General features: G+C 39.7%; 1 protein-coding gene across 5 annotated transcripts in view; it reads left to right on the top strand.

The window, feature by feature from the left end:
• The window catches only part of LOC105484421 (phosphatidylinositol glycan anchor biosynthesis class C), a 144,061-nt gene that overhangs the window by 49,954 nt on the left and 76,760 nt on the right, over positions 1-17,347 (top strand). For 4 of the 5 annotated variants that reach the window (XR_011607785.1, XR_011607792.1, XR_011607784.1 and 1 more), the window contains exons 8-10: positions 416-645; positions 2,598-2,638; positions 3,831-3,985. The gene's annotated coding sequence lies outside the window, so the exon portion shown is untranslated. Of the gene's footprint in view, positions 1-415; positions 646-1,177; positions 1,193-2,597; positions 2,639-3,830; positions 3,986-17,347 lie in introns of those variants that run through there. The other variant, XR_011607793.1, reaches the window with a different exon arrangement.

The following is a 17,347-nucleotide window of genomic DNA, read 5'->3' as shown; positions in this document are numbered from 1 at the left end:
CTGAGAAAAGTGAATAGCTTTGAAGCTATTCACACTTGAGACTGAAATATTCTGAAGTCTCTCCCACTTGCCATGATCAAATATCCCAAGAAAGGCGTTTCAGAAATTTATACCCAATTAATCTCAAAGCAAAATCTTTAGAAATGGCAGAAGAAAATGATGGAAGAGTCCCTAACTCTTCAGACATCTTATTTCCCTCCTAATTCTTATTCTGGTTTCTTGGGGGATTTTTCACACCAAATAAATGAACATAGGGTAATTTAGGGCATTTTCTTTTGCTAGTGCCTTTCAGATTGCTGGGAACCAGTTCATAGGGAATTCATAAATGTTATTTATTATATGTTCATGCCACTTATCATTGTTCAATATATGACTTTCTCTTAAGCTTGCCCCCTCTCCATTTTTAATTCCATAGCTCTGTGTCCAGAATTAAAAATGCTGAAGAGAAAAAGAGACTGACTTGGGTTATATGACTCAAGAACCCCTGTTGGCTGGAACTGGAACCTGACCTCCTTGTTCTGTCGTCACTGATCTGCTGAATGACCTTGAGCTATCACTTTCAGAATCAATGTGTGATGGGATGGTATTTCCACTAACAAGCGTATTTAAAGAATTAACTGGAGCCCTCTATCATACTTAGAAAAGGTAAAGGCAATTGGGTATTATGAATCCAGTGCCGAGCTAGTTCAATAGACAGGCTTCGCATTGTGTAGATTATGGAAAGCCTTGGTTCTCTTACCTCTAAGAACCATAATCAGCTTAAAAGGACCTGAAACGGTGAATGCTCAGAATTTCCTGTTCGGGATCAGAGTTGATGCTGTGGTTGCTTGCAGGAAATAAAGCAGGATTAGGTAACAGCATCAAAGACCTGGGTCACTGGAGACTGTGACTCCTGACATGCTGTTAAGCAGAACTTGTAACTGACAAAAAACCGGAGTGAATCCCAGACTTCAAATGCAAGGAGTCAGGAGGGAGTTGAGAGGTGGGGGAATTGCAGATTTTTCTGTATTTCTTTCTTTTTCTTTTGGGTTTTAATTCTTCCTTTGCTGATCCTTATAGGATAATTCATTTTAAAACCTCATTTTTAAGTCTGCTCATTTTTAAGCCTCCTTCTTTTAAATATTTAGCCATTTTTAAAATTCCAAGCACTTTTCAGAATACCTGCTCTGTGATACAGGCTGGGGATACACTGGAGAAAGAGATGCCACATCTTCTCCCAAAGGAGCACATAACCTGTGGGGGAGGGAGAGAAGGAAACTATGTCAGCAGAGCATGATGAGGAACATGATGCAGCAGATCACGGGAAAGTAAGAGCTTATGGGAAGAGTCCCTAAGCCAAGCTGAGTATATTAGGGGGAGCTTCCTGGAAGAGCTGATATCTGGACTATTTTAGGGACAAATTGATATCAGTCAGGTGAGTGAGTGGGAAAGAATAGTTCAAGGAGAAGGAAGAATATGTACAGAAATATAAAAGAGGAAAGCAATTCAGGGAGCTCTAAGTAAAGCTGGAGCTTAGGGTTTGATCTGGGAGGAGTCGCAGGCGATGAGAAGCAGAGGCCAGCCCTGGAATGCCCCTGTAGGCCATGCTAAAGGACAGTTTATCCAGGGGGAAAATGAACAGCTATTGAAGTATTTTAAGTGGGCCTTATTAGAATTGTGATTTAGAAAACGTTGTTTTTTTTTAAATAATAGTACGATTAGTTAATATTTATTGAGTTCCTATATTCTAGGTATATTTTAAGCACTTTTCTTGATAAAATACATTTCAGTCTCACAACAACCTTGCCCAAAGCCATAAGGAAGCAATAAGGTTTGGGCCAGGATACAAACCCAGTCAGGCTGCAACCAGTGACCCTACTTTTAGCCACTGAGTTGTAAACGTATCTTACCTTGTTGTTTCTCAGTGACAAATACTAATTCTCATTGCTTATCTTTTCCTTATTGTTTTTGAATTTTAAGCCAGTATATTCAAAAAAGAGATCCAACTTTGTGAAAACCCCCAGATTTTATTGTAAGGCCTAGGGGGCTTATTAATTGGAAAGAATGAGCAGAAAATTCCATACTTACTGGACATTTATTTTTGCGTTTCTGAGGCAGTTGTGTGGTCGCTCAATGAAGATAACTCTGAAAGGCACTTCTCTTTGTTTCACTCTGAGCTTTGCTTAGAATTTGTAAGAATCCCTATTCTGAGTTCTGTTTCTGGATCCCAGAATGAATTGTTCCTCTTTTAGGAGCCTAGGAGAAAGAAAATTTATCTTCTGTATCTCAGTTGGAGCCAGTTTTTTGGATTCAAATTCCCAGTTAACAAGGAACCCAGTTCAGAAAAATCAAATCCGAGTTAAATGAGGGATAGTTAAAAAAAAATAAAAAGAAATATGTCTTTCATTTATAGAGGACAAATCTTATGCCTTTAGGAAGTCTCAGATTGTGCAGAACTCCTGAGATATGCTCACAACATCAAATCTTACTTTTATTCAGTCAATCAACTAAATATTACGAAACAGCTGCTATGTGCCAGCTATGAGATAGAGACGTAGAGACAGCAAATATGCTAACTAGTGATAAAGAAATGATTAAGTCATGGTTTTTCCCTTTAGGCCTAATGGAGGATGTCAGAATCACTAATATTTCAATGCAGGTATTTGTCGTCTTCCTTTTTCTATATACCTCCATCTCCCCCATGACTCTCGCCTCATGAATCCTTTGACTTGCAAGCAATCCTAAAATATTCCTACTCCTGAAATCCTGCAATCTTGGACAGCCATTCTCATCCAGGGAGAGGAAAGATGGTTCCTAACCTGGACAAGCTGGCTGAGCCAGTTTGTCACCAATCCATCATGTCTTCCTACTTTCCCATTTGACTAACAAATGACTAGACATACTTTAGCCTGTGTTGTTGTTGTAGGGCTATTTGAGAGATATTGGACTGTGGCCATTTTCTAAAGGGAAATGGGAATGTTTTTATTTCAAGCCATCTGGAAAGAATTACTGTTACTTTAAGCATTGAAAACAGAAATATCTCTAAAAGAAATATCATTCAAAGCCAGGCACAGTTGCCCACATCTGTAATCCCAGCACTTTGGGAGTCTGAGGCAGGAGGCTTGCATGAGCCCAGGAGTTTGAGACCAGCTTGGGCAACATGGCGAGACCTTGTCTCTCCAAAAAAATAAATCAAATTAGCTGGGTGTGGTGATGTGCACCTGTAGTCCCAGCTGCTAGGGAGGCTGAGTTAGGAGGATTGCTTGAGTCTGAAAAATGGAGGCTGTGAGGAGCCATGATTACACCACTACACTCCAGACTCCAGCCTGGGCAACAAGGTAAGAGAAGGAAGGAAGGAAGGAAGGAAGGAAGGAAGGAAGGAAGGAAGGAAGGAAGGAAGGAAGGAAGGAAGGAAGGAAGGAAAGAAGGGAGGGAGGGAGGGGAGGGGAAGGGGAGGGGAGGGGGAGGGGAGGGGAGGGGGAGGGGAGGGGAGGGAAAGGAAGGGTGGGAGAGAAAGATAGAAAGAAAAAGAGAAAGGAAAGAAAGAAAAAGAAAGAGAGAGAGAGAGAAAGAAAGAAAGAAAGAAAGAAAGAAAGAAAGAAAGAAAGAAAGAAAGAAAGAAAGAAAGAAGAAAGAAAGAAAGAAGAAAGAAAGAAGGATCCTTTAGAGAGTTCTGAAAAGCCCAGCTCTTTGACCACAAGCCAACCCCATTCCTTCTCCAAACATACGAATTCCTCCTCGGGAAGGCATAAGTAATGAGATGCCAAATGCAATGGGTGAAGATCGGTTGTCATAGAAATGAAGCTAGAGTGTGAGTAGTTCATTCAGTCTCATACCCCCTTTCTAACCAGACACTGATCTAGGGAAAGAGCTGAGCAGACTGCCAAGGAGCTAATGGAACAATTGGATCAGAGAGTCCCAGATCAAAGAGCTTTGCCCTCTCAGTATTCTTCAGGAGAGCCCATCTTTCTCATTCTTGAATGAAGGAGGACTTGGAGAACTGTGAGTAAGTGAGGTTTGGAGTGAATTTTACATAAACCCCATTAACCACCTTCTCCTGTTTTCTTTCTTCTTCTCTCTTTCTCTCTACCTACTCCTCTTGTTTCCCACTTTATAGTGCCCATTTCCAATAGTATTATACCTCTTTTCCGTACTCCCAAGAGTTGACAAACCAGTTACTCAACTATCATCTTCACTTCTGTAGTCATCACTAACTGCAAGTGACAGGTCAACCCTCTGAACTGGAGAGACAAGATGTGCCTTTTACAAAGAAAATTAGGGCAGTCTTCTCAAAGAGAGATGACAATCTCAGCTGTTCCTAAACATACCATTGCATTTAAACTTCCTAAGAGTATCATTGACAGCATTTTTGTATAGTGCACCAGTTAATGACACCTTGATTTTACAGATATAAAGGTTTAGCCATATTTGTTTCACCTGTATTGGTATAACACAGTATCAGGCCATAATGAGTGTATATGGTATTACCTGTTCAGCCCTACCCACTTACTTTGAAAACTATGTCTCTCCTTCCACACCATTTCATCCTTATAGAGTTCTTATTTAGTCCCATCTGAATGATTATAATCAATTATTTGATGGTAGGGCACACTTCCAAGTTGGGTCTGGTGCCTTCTAGATCTTTGGGCTTGAGATCACAAGCAGCCAAAAACTATAAGACATAAATCTTGAAAGATGTCCATAGTCTCATTTTTCACTCTGAGAAAATAGTCTGCAACAGGAGAAAGAAAAAGCCAACATCTAAAGATAACAAAGAAAAATGATAGAGATAGAATCCTCACCATATTAGTTCCCTGGCTGCAATGGTTCCTGGGGTCTGCTGCATCCCTGCCCTTCTTGTGGGTTGGTTGCTCTGGGAGAAAACCAGGATCCTTCAAGTTCACTTCCATTTTTTTCTTGAAGTATTAAGGTATGAATTGAATTCTGTCACTTGGAACCAAAAGGATTCTAACTATTTGCTGGTACATAGCAGGAACTTTGTAAATGTTTGCTGAATGATGAATGAGTGGTTTTTCAGTGTCCAAATGCAGAATATCATAAGTCTAGAAGATGCTGGAAAAACCACTTGGTTTGTTTCTTACTTCCAGGATGGATCCACAGGCACGCCAGCCAACAAAAAAGTGTTCTTATCTTTAAAACCCTCCTGGAGAAAGATTTCATAACCTCCCTTGATTACTTAACATAGGAAATGAGAGGAACATAGACAACCATGACTTCTTGAATCTCTCCTTCTTCTTATTTTAAAACTCTCCTGTCTTCCTTTCCTAGTATTGATGATTTTCTTTTCTCTCTCTCTCTCTCTCTCGAGACAGGGTCTCACTCTGTCATCCAGGCTGGAGTTCAGTAGTGCAATCCTCCCACCTCAGCCTCCTGAGTAGCTGGTGCCACAGGCAGGGACCTCCATGCCCAGCTAAGTTTTAAATTTATTTTAGAGATGGGGGTCTCTCTATGTTGCCCAGGCTGGTCTTGACCTCCTGGGCTCAAGTGATCTTCCCACTTCAGCCTCCCAAGGTGCTGGGATTATGGGCATGAACCACCGCACCTGACCCCACTTCTCATTTTTAAAATGTTATTTTAAATCTTTTAACTCTTTCATCTCTTTCAATGTTTCATATGATGCACAATCTATTTCTATTTTCAAACTTTTGTTTGGTTAATATCATCACATATATCATTGTCCTCTAATAGTAAGCCTCATCAATTTCCAGAAAGTTGAAGAAGCTTATTATAAAGGGATATATAATGTGCATTCTTCCATCCAGCAAACCTTTACTGAGAACTTTGTATATAGCAGACACAATGCTAAGGGCTGTAATACTGAAACATTACAGATAGCTCCTCTGAGAAAATGAATCACTTAAAACCTAATCTGGATCGGGCTCAGTGGTTCATGCCTGTAATCCTAGCACTTTGGGAGGCCAAGGTGGGCGGATTGCCTCAGCTGAGGAGTTTGAGACCAGCCTGGGCAATGCAGTGAAACCCTGTCTCTACTAAAATACAAACAAACAAACAAACAAACAAACAAACAAAAAACTAATCTAAACCTAACATCATTACATTTCATTTGTCTGAAATTGAAATAATTAAGGCTATCATCCTCACTTTCTTCACTGATTCCCCACTATTCACTCACTCAACAATTTTTTTTTAGTTTCCATTTGGGGCCAGATGCTGTTCTAGCTCTGGGTTTGTAGAGCTGAGCAAGGTTTCTATCTTCTAGTGGGGGAAGACAGAAAAAGCAAGTTGATAATTAACTAATAGTTTCAGGCCATTTCAGAAAGTGATAATTGTTCTGACTAAAAGAAGCAAAAGAAGGGATTAAGCGTCTTGGGACATGGGTGGGCTATTATAAATGAGATAATCAATGGGGTCTTTCCTGAGGAGTGGCGTTTAAACAGAAACCTGAGTTATGCAAAAAGATGAGCCACGCAAAGATCTGATAGGATAGTCCTGCCATGTAGCCTGAGGAATTGGACTAGATGGTCTCTGGTGTTCCTTCTAAATAGAAGAACTTAGAATTTTACCTTTCCCACCTAGTTCTTGTTTTACAATAGGTTTCATATTTCCCTTAAATACCTTTACCAGCATCTGCATTTTCAGTTATGAAGCCCAGAATTAGTTTAGGAGCTCTAGGGAGGTTTTGTCAATAATTAAGACTGATGTCTCCGGGCGCTGATACCCATTTCCATAGATGCTAGCATGCTACTTAATAGAAGCTACCATACAAGAAGGATGAGCCTAAGATGCCAGACACAGAGAAACTCTGTTCTTTCAGGAAAAAGAATTGTCTAAATCAGCATCTCGGTGCTGTGGTTAATTTGCTATATAAGCCTCAATTTCTCCATCTGTAACTTTGAAGTGGTCACTATAGACAAAGTATTGCACTTAAAATTTAAACCCAGAGAATACTAGGCAGGGCAACACAGTGAGACCACATCTCTACAAAAAGTAAAAATAAAAGAATTAGCTGGACATGGTGGTGTGCACCTGTAGTCCTAACTACTCGGGAGGCTGAGGCAGGAGGACCACTTGAGCCGAGGAGTTCAAGGCTGCAGTGAGCCATGATTGTGCCACTTCCCTCCAGCCTGGGTGACAAAGTGAGACCCTGTCTCAAAAATAAACATATAAATAAATAAATAAATAAACTCACAGAATAGAGACTATAGTTTAAATACCTACACTATGAAGTTGGCCCGATGACTATTACCTTTTGGTTGTGTTAGAAATGACTAATTTTGATTAGTGCCAGAGTAAGTGAGCCATCATTTGGGCATTGTGAACCTTGGTTCTGAGGGTTTGCCTTTGCTTCTGCCAGTCCCTTTGAGACCACTTCATACTAAATTCTGAGATTGGGGATATTTGGGCCACACTAGCAGTGTGAAGTTAGACCACCAGTAAGAGTACCAGCTTGTAGTTTAAATTCCCAGATGAGATGTTCTTCCCACTCTCTTGACTAAAGCCAAGACTGAGACATGTAAGATTTTTTTTCTGTCTCTCTCTGTGAGGTGAGTTCATTTCTTATTTATCTTTATATTAAGGGTATAGCTCTTTGGTGTCTCAGCTTTATGTAGGGGTCCCCTATTAAGTTTCTCTTATCACACATTTATTTAAAGTACCTACAATACTGGTTCATCTTTTTCCTGATGGCTTCTTAGATTGGGCAATATATGCTAATTATTGGAAAGCTTATGTGGTATGCCAGAAAAGAATAAGAATCTAACTTGATTGACAGATATGCCCATTTGGAGTCTGAATGTCTGGGGGAGAGAGGTGACAGTAGTAGACTTTATATCTTAGGGAACCACATCAAAAGGAGTGGCTCCAAGAGTTTATGAAGTGTAACTATCATTCAATGTGAGTGCGTTCCTGTTCTTTTCCTGAAAGATAGGGCACCTGGGGGCCTTGCCCACCATTTGTTTAGTGTTTGTCTCCTCTACTAAATGTAAATTCCATTAAGAACAGGGACTTTGGTTTCCTTCTTCCTCAATGTCTTCGAGTGCCTGTAATAGTACCTGGCTCACAGTAGGGGTTTAACAAATATATGTGTAAATGAATGAATGTGTGGCAGGTCCTGGGGCCAGAGCCATGGCCATGACACTACAGGCCTCAGTTTGCAGTGCTGAGAAGGTTCTGTTACCTGGCTCAAAAAAACAATCTGAAGCTCCAGTAGAAGTGGGAGCCAAGTCATGAAGCCAAGTGGGTCAGTAAGGAGGGGAGCCAATGTGTGAGGAGGACTGGAGCAGGCAGAAGGTAGGATCCTGGAGGAGCACCCGAGCTGGAGAGCACGCTTCCTTTCATTCCTCCTGTAGTCCCTGCAGCCTCTGGCGTGGATATACTGAGAGCGGGGAGAAGTCAGTGTAGAGTGAGCAGAGAGGTTTCAGGTAACACTCATGGATGCAGTTTTTTACAAAGACTCCCAATGAGATCCTCACACCATAAAAAATGTTTCCCAATTTTTTTTTTAAATCTAAAAAACAACTCATAGACAGAAACAAAGCAGTAGAGTGCTTAGGTGTCGACAGGCTTGGCTTCAAATAGGTTCCTGTCTCTCTCTCATTAAGCATACCTTTTCTTCAACCATGTCTCTCTTTCTTGTCACCAAACTGCCTTTTTTTGTTCAACTCATTGCAATCCAGCTTCAGTCCCTAATACTTTAACTATGGCTACCCTAACTTTTTATTTGTGGAATCTGTTGACTTCTTTTTACTCCTTTCATATTTAAATCCTCTATAGTATTTGGCACCATTGATAACTCCTTACTTTGTAAACTTCTTCCTCCCTAGAACAACGACTTTTGGTTTATTCCGTTTAATTTGCTGTCTTTTCTTTCTTACCTTGTCCTTTGCTGGTTTTCTCTAGGCCTGCCCACTTGGACCCCTCTCCTCCCATACTATATCATGTCCTTGGGGTAGCTCATTGATATGTATAGCTTTAAATATCACCTTTAAACTGATGACTCCTAGAAATGCATCTGCAGTCCTGATCTCTTTCTATATGGTCAGACTATCTATACAGCCAGAAACTTTCAATATTACCAACCTTGCCTGGATTATTGCAAAGGCCTGATTTCTTTGTAGCTCATCTCTCCTCTCCTCTCACTCCATTTCCATTGTTTGTTCTTTCTCGGATCTGTTCTGATCGTGCCTCTAGTTCTCTCCAGCCTATAGAGTAGGTATTGCACAGCCATATAATATCATACTAGTATAATCTACCTTTTTAACCTAATCCCCTGTTTATCTCACACAATGCTTCTATGCTTCTTGCCATGAATGCATCATTTTTGACCAATGCTTTGGTTCTCTACATAAGCAATCTCCTCTTCCTGGAATTCTCCCATCCCACAGGTATCTGCTTGGGAAACTCTTATTAAAGACCTAACTAAGCAGGTTACCTTCTTCAGGAAACCTTCCCAGATGTGCAGTCAGTGTTAGTCATTACAGTACTTGGGAGGGTTCCCCAAAGCATTTTGCACAAACCTCTGCTATCACACTTTCATATGGTATTGTGATTCTCTGTCTCTCTCTCTCTTTCTCTCTCTCAAGACTGTGAGTTTCTATGGAAAAGTATTGTGTATAAATCATCTCTGTAAAGTTACCATAAAGCATAGTACCTGGCATATATTAGGAATTAAAATATTGATAAATGAATGAGAGCATATGTTGGGTTTGGCTGAGGTAGGTTTTCATTAACCATGAACTCCCTTTGAAAGCCAATGTTGCCACATTTCTAATTTATATGTCAGTCCTTGATAGAGCGCCCTCATTGACTCTTGTGTAATGTTCTACAAATGAAGAGTCAAAAACCTTAGACCAGCATTGGAAGAGAATTTCTAAGCACAGAAAACACCCTAGTTAAAAGTCCCCCAAATACAATTTCAGATCCATCAGGCCATATTGCATTTTGCATTAATTATTTATTTTTATTGAGAGCTATGTGCTAAAGTGCTTCACATAATTACTACATTTACTTCTCACAGCAACCCTGTGAGGTAGGTACTGCTGGGGCTCAGAAAACAATATCCTGAAATGAAGGCCTCAGAAGCAACATTAGAAGTAAATGTTTTTCTCTGACCTTCTGCCGCCCACCTGTCTTGCAGCACCTTTCTCCCCTGAGGATAGCCACAGAAACTAGAATCCCTCTTCTCTATGGTGAGCCATAGAAACGAGAGTCCCCTTTCCCCAAAGACACCTGGCCCACCCCCAGAAGGAAAGAATGATGCTCAGAGGCACCAAGAAGAATTCAGACAGGGAGGTCTTGCTGGGTTTCCCCAGTCAGTCTACTAGCATTTGATCAGAACCTTTTGTCCAATCATATTTCTATACAACGCTCTATACTTCTTTGAATCTAAGCATCAAAATGGATAATTTCTCCCATATCTTTGGGTCTTCATCCCAAAGGCTCTTGTGTATACATTTAAAATGAATGAGTATGTCTTTTCTCCAATTAATCTGCCTTTTAAGAGCTTATTTGTCAGTGAACCTTCACAGGGCCAAGAGGTTGGCCCCTGCAGTACCATCTTACCATCTTGATGCTATAGAGGAAGAACCCAAGGTCTAGAGAGGCAAGTTACTTGCCCAAGATTGCGCCATCTGTACTGGAACTCAGCCAACATGAGTACAGAGCCCAAACTTGTAGTCACTATGGTTCATCACTCTGCTAGAGAAACTGTCCCTTTGCACTAGATCCAGTGCCAAGTGCTCTTTGAAATTCATTTACGGTCTAAGAAATTCTTTCTACTCCTCCCCACCTTGAACTAGGGTCAGAGACCCCTCTTAGTGCCTTGTGTATACTTCTATCATAGCACTTCTAAGATTTTGTTGTTGTTATATGTTAACCTACCTCTACTGCTTAGTTAGATCACAAACTTCTCAAGGGCAGAAAATGGTTACATTCACTGTTGTACCCAAAGCACCCAACACAATGCCTGTTGCTTAGTAGGTTTTTCACAATGCCTCTGGCTTAGTAGGTTTTTCAGTGAATGTTTATTGAATAAAATAAATGAAATAGAGATAAACCCTAGGCTAACTTATTGCTCTTCCAGCACCAACATCTGATCCCAGAACTTCTGTTTTCCCCTCTGTTCTCCAAGGATTTCTCAGTATTGAAACCAATATCCTCTTGTGTTTAACATAGAAATTTCACAACTCCATTGAAAAATCACTATGCAAAAGGTAACAATTTTTAGCTAGAGTTCATGTGCACATCCTCCTGGCTAAGATTTTTTTCCAATTTGCTTTCATCATTTTGTATTATAAACATAAATATATACTTATGTATGTATATATATTGTTTGTTTGTTTGTTTGTTTTTGAGATGGAGTCTCGCTCTTTCGCCCAGGCTGGAGTGCAGTGGCGCGATCTCGGCTCACTGCAAGCTCCACCTCCCGGGTTCACGCCATTCTCCTGCCTCAGCCTCCTGAGTAGCTGGGACTACAGGCGCCCGCCACTACGCCCAACTTATTTTTTGTGTTTTTACTAGAGACGGGGTTTAACTGTGTTAGCCAGGATGGTCTCAATCTCCTGACCTTGTGATCCACCCGCCTCGGCCTCCCAAAGTGCTGGGATTACAGGCATGAGCCACGGCACCCAGACAACACAAATATATTTAGTTTTAAAATACATGTATGTAAAATATTTCAATATTGAATGCAATCTCTAACTGCATCTTTCTCCCCCATAAGTCATGATACGGCCCCACTGAGAATCCCTGGGCTTCCTAATTTTGCTCTGGTCAGACTCCCTTCCCCAGACAGAATCTAGCCCCTTGAACTTTGTGTCCAGTGACTGAGCTTTACCACAGGTAAGAAGCGCCTTTGACACTTTCAAGTATTCTCTGACACACACACACACACACACACACACACCTCTATTTGGTCTCCAATTGCTGACAAAAACCCCAGGACTGACTGACTGGTGCTACACATGTTCACATGTTCAGACTTTCACATGCTCTTGGACCTAGTCTGCCTTCCTACCCGCCACCTCCCATCTCCCAAGCCTTGTCTATCCTGGTGGGCAAGTTTCATGCCAGGACCTGGCTCTCTCTGTCTCCTCCTTGCACTCCCATTCCAAAGACATGACACATTTCCAGTAAACCTGAATGTCTAGTAGGTTAAGAGGAAAGAGGCCTCTGCCTGCAGCAAGTGTGTGGCATTTCCCACTCTGGGGAAACCCTAGAAGATAAGGGCTGGCTTTGGTTTGTAACCAGATTTGTCCCTCAGAAGGTAGAAGATTTCAATGAGGCAACTGCTACTTCTTACTGAACTCTAACAAGGTTGTAGTGATTGGTAGATATAATATCTTAGATACTGTATTGACCAAGGAGTGGGTATTATTCACAATCAGAGGGGCAGAATAGGGAAGTGGTAGGTGCTTCAGGTATGTACTCAAAAACACCTAAGTTCAATTCCCAACTTAGTGTAAACCTGAGCCTGTCATTTAAACTTTGTGAGATCCAGTTTTCTCATCCATGTTATAGGGATAGTGATGCCTATCTTGTAGGGCTATTCTAAGGATGAAATGTGATCTCTCTAACAGTGTTGAATAGGTAGTGGGGAATCAATTGTGCTCAACTAACCACCCTCTTTACTAGCACACAATGTGGATTGGATAAATATTAGTTTAAAGTCAGCTTTCCAAATATTAAATGAGAACATGTGTTTGCTTCTATGATCAGAGATTCTAAATAGAAACTTTGCATGCTTATTGCATCAGTCCTTCTAAGAACTGTATTACTGAGATAGATTCATTATAGAACACAGGAAAAACCCATAGATGTCTTTCCCATTGATCAAATAACTTGATCAATGTTATACCCTTATAAAGTGTCATAATTCTGAGTTTATCCTTGTGATCATGTCAACCCCAAATGATAAGAGTGCTACTTCATGTTTACCAGGATCTCTAATTGGTAGTTACATACAAATTTGTTATTAAAAAGGAAAATTAACATTATTTAATAAATGACCTTTATTTGATAGCAGCATTTGTAATGAACAACATGAAGAGCCATATTATTTAAAGAGGTCTTTGGCTTCTACAGAACAATTTATCTTTGTCTCTTCAAAAGATCAATGTAATGAAAAAGGAAGCTGAGGTGGAGTTCTAGATGAAAGGAGGAAAAATGCAATATGTCACCCTTGATATAACTTGGCTTTGAACAAACCTGCTGTAATTTTCATGTTGAGGACAAATGGGGAATTTGAGTATAGACTAAGTGAATATAACAATAATGAATTATTCACATTTTGTTAGGTGAGATAATGGTGTTATGTGTTGAAGAACTGCAAGTTGAACTATATAGAGGTATAATGTCATGATATCTATTTTAAAATGGTTCAGCAAAACAATATATAGATGAAGGAAATGTGACAAAAATATTGACAGTTGAAGACTCTAGTGGGAGGAGCTATAGGTGTTTTTGTGCTATTATTTCTACTTCTGTGTATATTTGAATTTTTTACAATAAAATATAAAGAAGAGCTCCCTGGGAATCCCTGATCTAAAGAGAGAGTTCTAAATTTATTCTATGGGATCTGGTTCCTGACTCTGTTCCTTTCAACACTTGTATCAAATACCTAGAAAAAGAAGACCAGATTGTCAAATGTGGGAGGACTAGTCAATGATGGAATCTGGATTCAGAGCGATGGTAACTAGCTGGAATCTAGCTAGAATAAACCCTAATAAGAAATCATATAGGGGCATGGATATAGGTGTTAAAATTTTAGCAACCTGAGGAAAGCTGTCAGAACAGTAATTCTCACTAGAAGGACAAAAAGTCTATAGCTAGTAGCAAGTCAATGTGAAAGACTGAATGTGACTTAGCGCTAGGAAGACTAAAGCTGTAATAGTCTGTTTTTCAGGAAGTAGGAAATCCAGAACAAGAGAGGTTAAGATTCTTATAGCCACACTAGGCCAGGGCATTAGTGGAATTTTAGATTCTACTCTCTAGGTGCTGTAATTTGAGTGACACTGGGGTGGATCCAGAGAGAATGACTGGGTCCATGTCATACTGCCCAAATAACCTGGGATCTTAAGAGAAAAAAAAGAGATTTTTTTTTTTTTTTGGTTAAAATTTCCCCAGGGAATAATTGTATTTGCTAATTAGATAGCACTGTATGAAACATTGTTGCTTTTTTTAAATGGGGACAACAACGGTAAATTTAATGCAAACAGAAAGGAAAAACAAGTGAAAGTGCTTTGAAAAGTTTAAAATGCTACATAAATGTTACTATTTGCCAGTAGAAGCCTCTCAGTGGCAAAACTTCCAAGGACCAGAGATAAAGTTTATTCTTTAAACTGGAAACTTGTCCAAATCTTGTAAGTATTCAAGGACTATGTTGCTTGAGTGTCAGGAAGACAAACAGTTATGTTAATAGCTTATCACCTAGATTAACCCTCTGGCAATTTTTAAAAGATTTTTTTGTTTGTTTCATCTTGTTCTGTTTTTGAGTCAGTGAAACATTCACATGGTTCAAAATTAAAAGAGCAAATATGGGTATACTCTGAAAAATCCTCTTTCTTGGCCAATTTCTGTCCTCCAGCCACACAGTTCCATGCCTTGGAGTCAATTAATGTTAGCAAATGTTTTTCTTGTTGTTTTTATGCACATCTTACTCTTCATGCATTTTTCTCAATGTGAGAATCTAGCAAGAAAAGGCTTCCTGACTCTAGCTATGTGACATCTCTACAGGATGATCCCCACAACACAGACAGTGGAGGACAATCCCAAGAGGTTTAAGAACAAGTTTTCCTTGAAACAGCAGACATCTGCCAGTACCTGATTCCACTCTTCTGCATTTCATTGGCCAGACAGTTAAATGTCTTGCCAAAGACTTCGCAAAGAACGAGCAATAACTTCTCATGTGGGTGAATATGGTTATTTCCCCCCTCTGACCACTTTCTTGAGATGTTCACACAACTGCCTCTTTGTTCCTGTCTAGAGAGCTGGACGGTTGGTGATATGGAGAGCTTTTTTGCTGCAATCACTGAGTGTTCCTGTTTATAACTCACGCCTATTTGCATACTGACGTGCACAACTGTTCTTCATTTGCATGCATGTTTGTGTGTGTATCTTATTCTACAATTGAAACTATTAGTTCCTCAAAGGCAGAATCCTAATACCTAAATCCTTTATAGCTTTGCTGTCCCAAATTCAGGGATTTTACCTCATTTATTATTTTTTTTCCATATTGCTTGGAAAGCTTAGGAATAGACTTTTATTTTTTCATTTGAAATATCTCTCAAGTGTGTTCCGGGTAGCTCCTGCAGGGATATGGTGTCAGCATGAGATATTGTTCTTGTCCTCATTAAGCTTTACATTTTTCTAGAGAGATAAGAATTAGGTATATTAAACAGGTATAATATTTAATAAAGTGCTACATTAATATGGTTTTGAGAGGGAGATGGTTGAAACAGAATTGATCATCCCTGTTTTCTCTAAGGGTTAAATTTTACCCATTTCTAAATTTTCTAATTTCGCCTTGACTCTTCAGAATTTATAGGTTTATTTATAGAAACAAGACCCATGCTTCCTCTTCATCTTGAAACTCTTCCATACTCTATTTGGTAATACTTTCTCATCCCTAAGACCTCCCTCAGACTGAGTAACTACACCCAAATAAGACATTCTAAATAGGGCTTTCCTTAGGAGCACACAAGGTAGTTCTATTAAACTCGTTACACTTAGGCTACTTGAAGTTATGTATTCTTAGACATGTTCAGAACAATGGGCAGCTCCAATGTGTGCTACCACAAGGCCTGGGAGGTGATGGCTCCTGACCGGTCTCCCCTGAGCTTTGACAGTTTGGTGAAGGGAAAATACAAGTGACCCTGAAGACAGCACATGGCAGTAGAGGCCTGTAGGATTTCCCAAGGTTAAACTGGGAACTAGATGTGACAACGAGTTAAATATTTGTTTTTAAAAGCTCCAGCGTGGCTTTTCCTAAATATAGCATTTTTCTCTATTCATGGCAATAAACGAATTTTGTAGATTGATTGGTTTTTTAAAATTCCCTGTTAGGGTGAAGAAAGATGAAATAGTGTATCTGACTCATGTCAGTGGACGTTTATTATAATAAGAGTCCTTGTTTAAAACAACAACAACAACAACAACAACAAACAGCAAAAGCAGCTTTTATCTTAAAACAACAACAAAAATCTACCCAAGATTATCCATTTTGCAAAACTTATCTGAAATATATATTACTTTGAACCAGGAGTAACATTATCAGTAGATTTTCATAGTGAAGAAATTACCATGGCCTATTTATGAGAGATCTTTTGGATGATGCTTAAAAACATGCAGCAGGTAAAATAACTGAAAAGCTCAAGTTATCACCTCTAAGGATCCAACCCAGTGCTGGGAGGATTGGGCTAAGAGGGATAGCAGAGTCAAAACTTTGACTCCCACAGGAAAAATAGAAGCAAAGTTTGATGTAAGAAGATTTATTTTAAATACTACTACTGGTAGAGAAAAATCACACAGCATATATGCAAATCTCTTTGCAAGTTTAAATTGAAATAATAGCATTGGGTTAGTCCCATGGAGGGGTATGTCAGAGTTGGACTTCCCAATTTAGAAAATTCTTCCCTCAGTTCTTTTATTCTCAGGATTTTGTTGTAGGAGTAAACTGAAAAGGAAGTTCACCAGCTGGCTAACTATTCAACAAAGCTGCAGATGGAGTATTACTAGTGTGCTGAGGCCACACTAGGTCCAGGTTAGACCTCAGATTCTGGGAAGTGAGTTCACACTAGCCCAAGCAAATTAACAGTCATTCATATAGAGAAATGAGATTTCAAATGGAACTAGACTTCTTGTGCTAACTGGTCAACCCACTCTATTTGAGAAACCAAATGAAGTTTATAAAGTTTTTGAGTAGACAATCTGAGCAAAGGGAGGTAAATGATGCTAAAAAGTACCATCAGACTTTGAAAACCTGCTGTTGACTTTTCTCTAATATCTCTGTCGAGTGACTAGATTAACCAGATTAGTGAGTAAAAACATCCTGGCATCCCTTTCCCTAAAGGGCTAGAGACACAAGGATACATCATGTAGACTGGAAATTCACATAGTCTGGGGACCCCTGGGAGTCTCTGAAGCCCTACCAGAGCATCTGTGAGTTACAGTTGTTTGCATAATAATACTAAGATGTTATTTTCCTTTCTTATTCTTCTCAGGAAGCCTCAAGTAGCCTCTGGAAAACCTCCTAAGTACAGTGGAGTTTTCCACAGGCTACATGACAGGTGATAATGTCATCACTCTGACAGCTGATTGGAAGTGTTTAAAATTTTTCTCCATTTTAATTTCTAATATTATAAATAGTTCTTTAGCGTTTTCAATGCCTCAG

Source organism: Macaca nemestrina, chromosome 1 (assembly GCF_043159975.1).
Source record: "Macaca nemestrina isolate mMacNem1 chromosome 1, mMacNem.hap1, whole genome shotgun sequence".
Classification (NCBI taxonomy): Eukaryota; Metazoa; Chordata; class Mammalia; order Primates; family Cercopithecidae; genus Macaca; species Macaca nemestrina.
The sequence above is the reverse complement of the archived record's forward strand: the minus strand, read 5'-3'. Positions and strand labels throughout refer to the sequence as shown.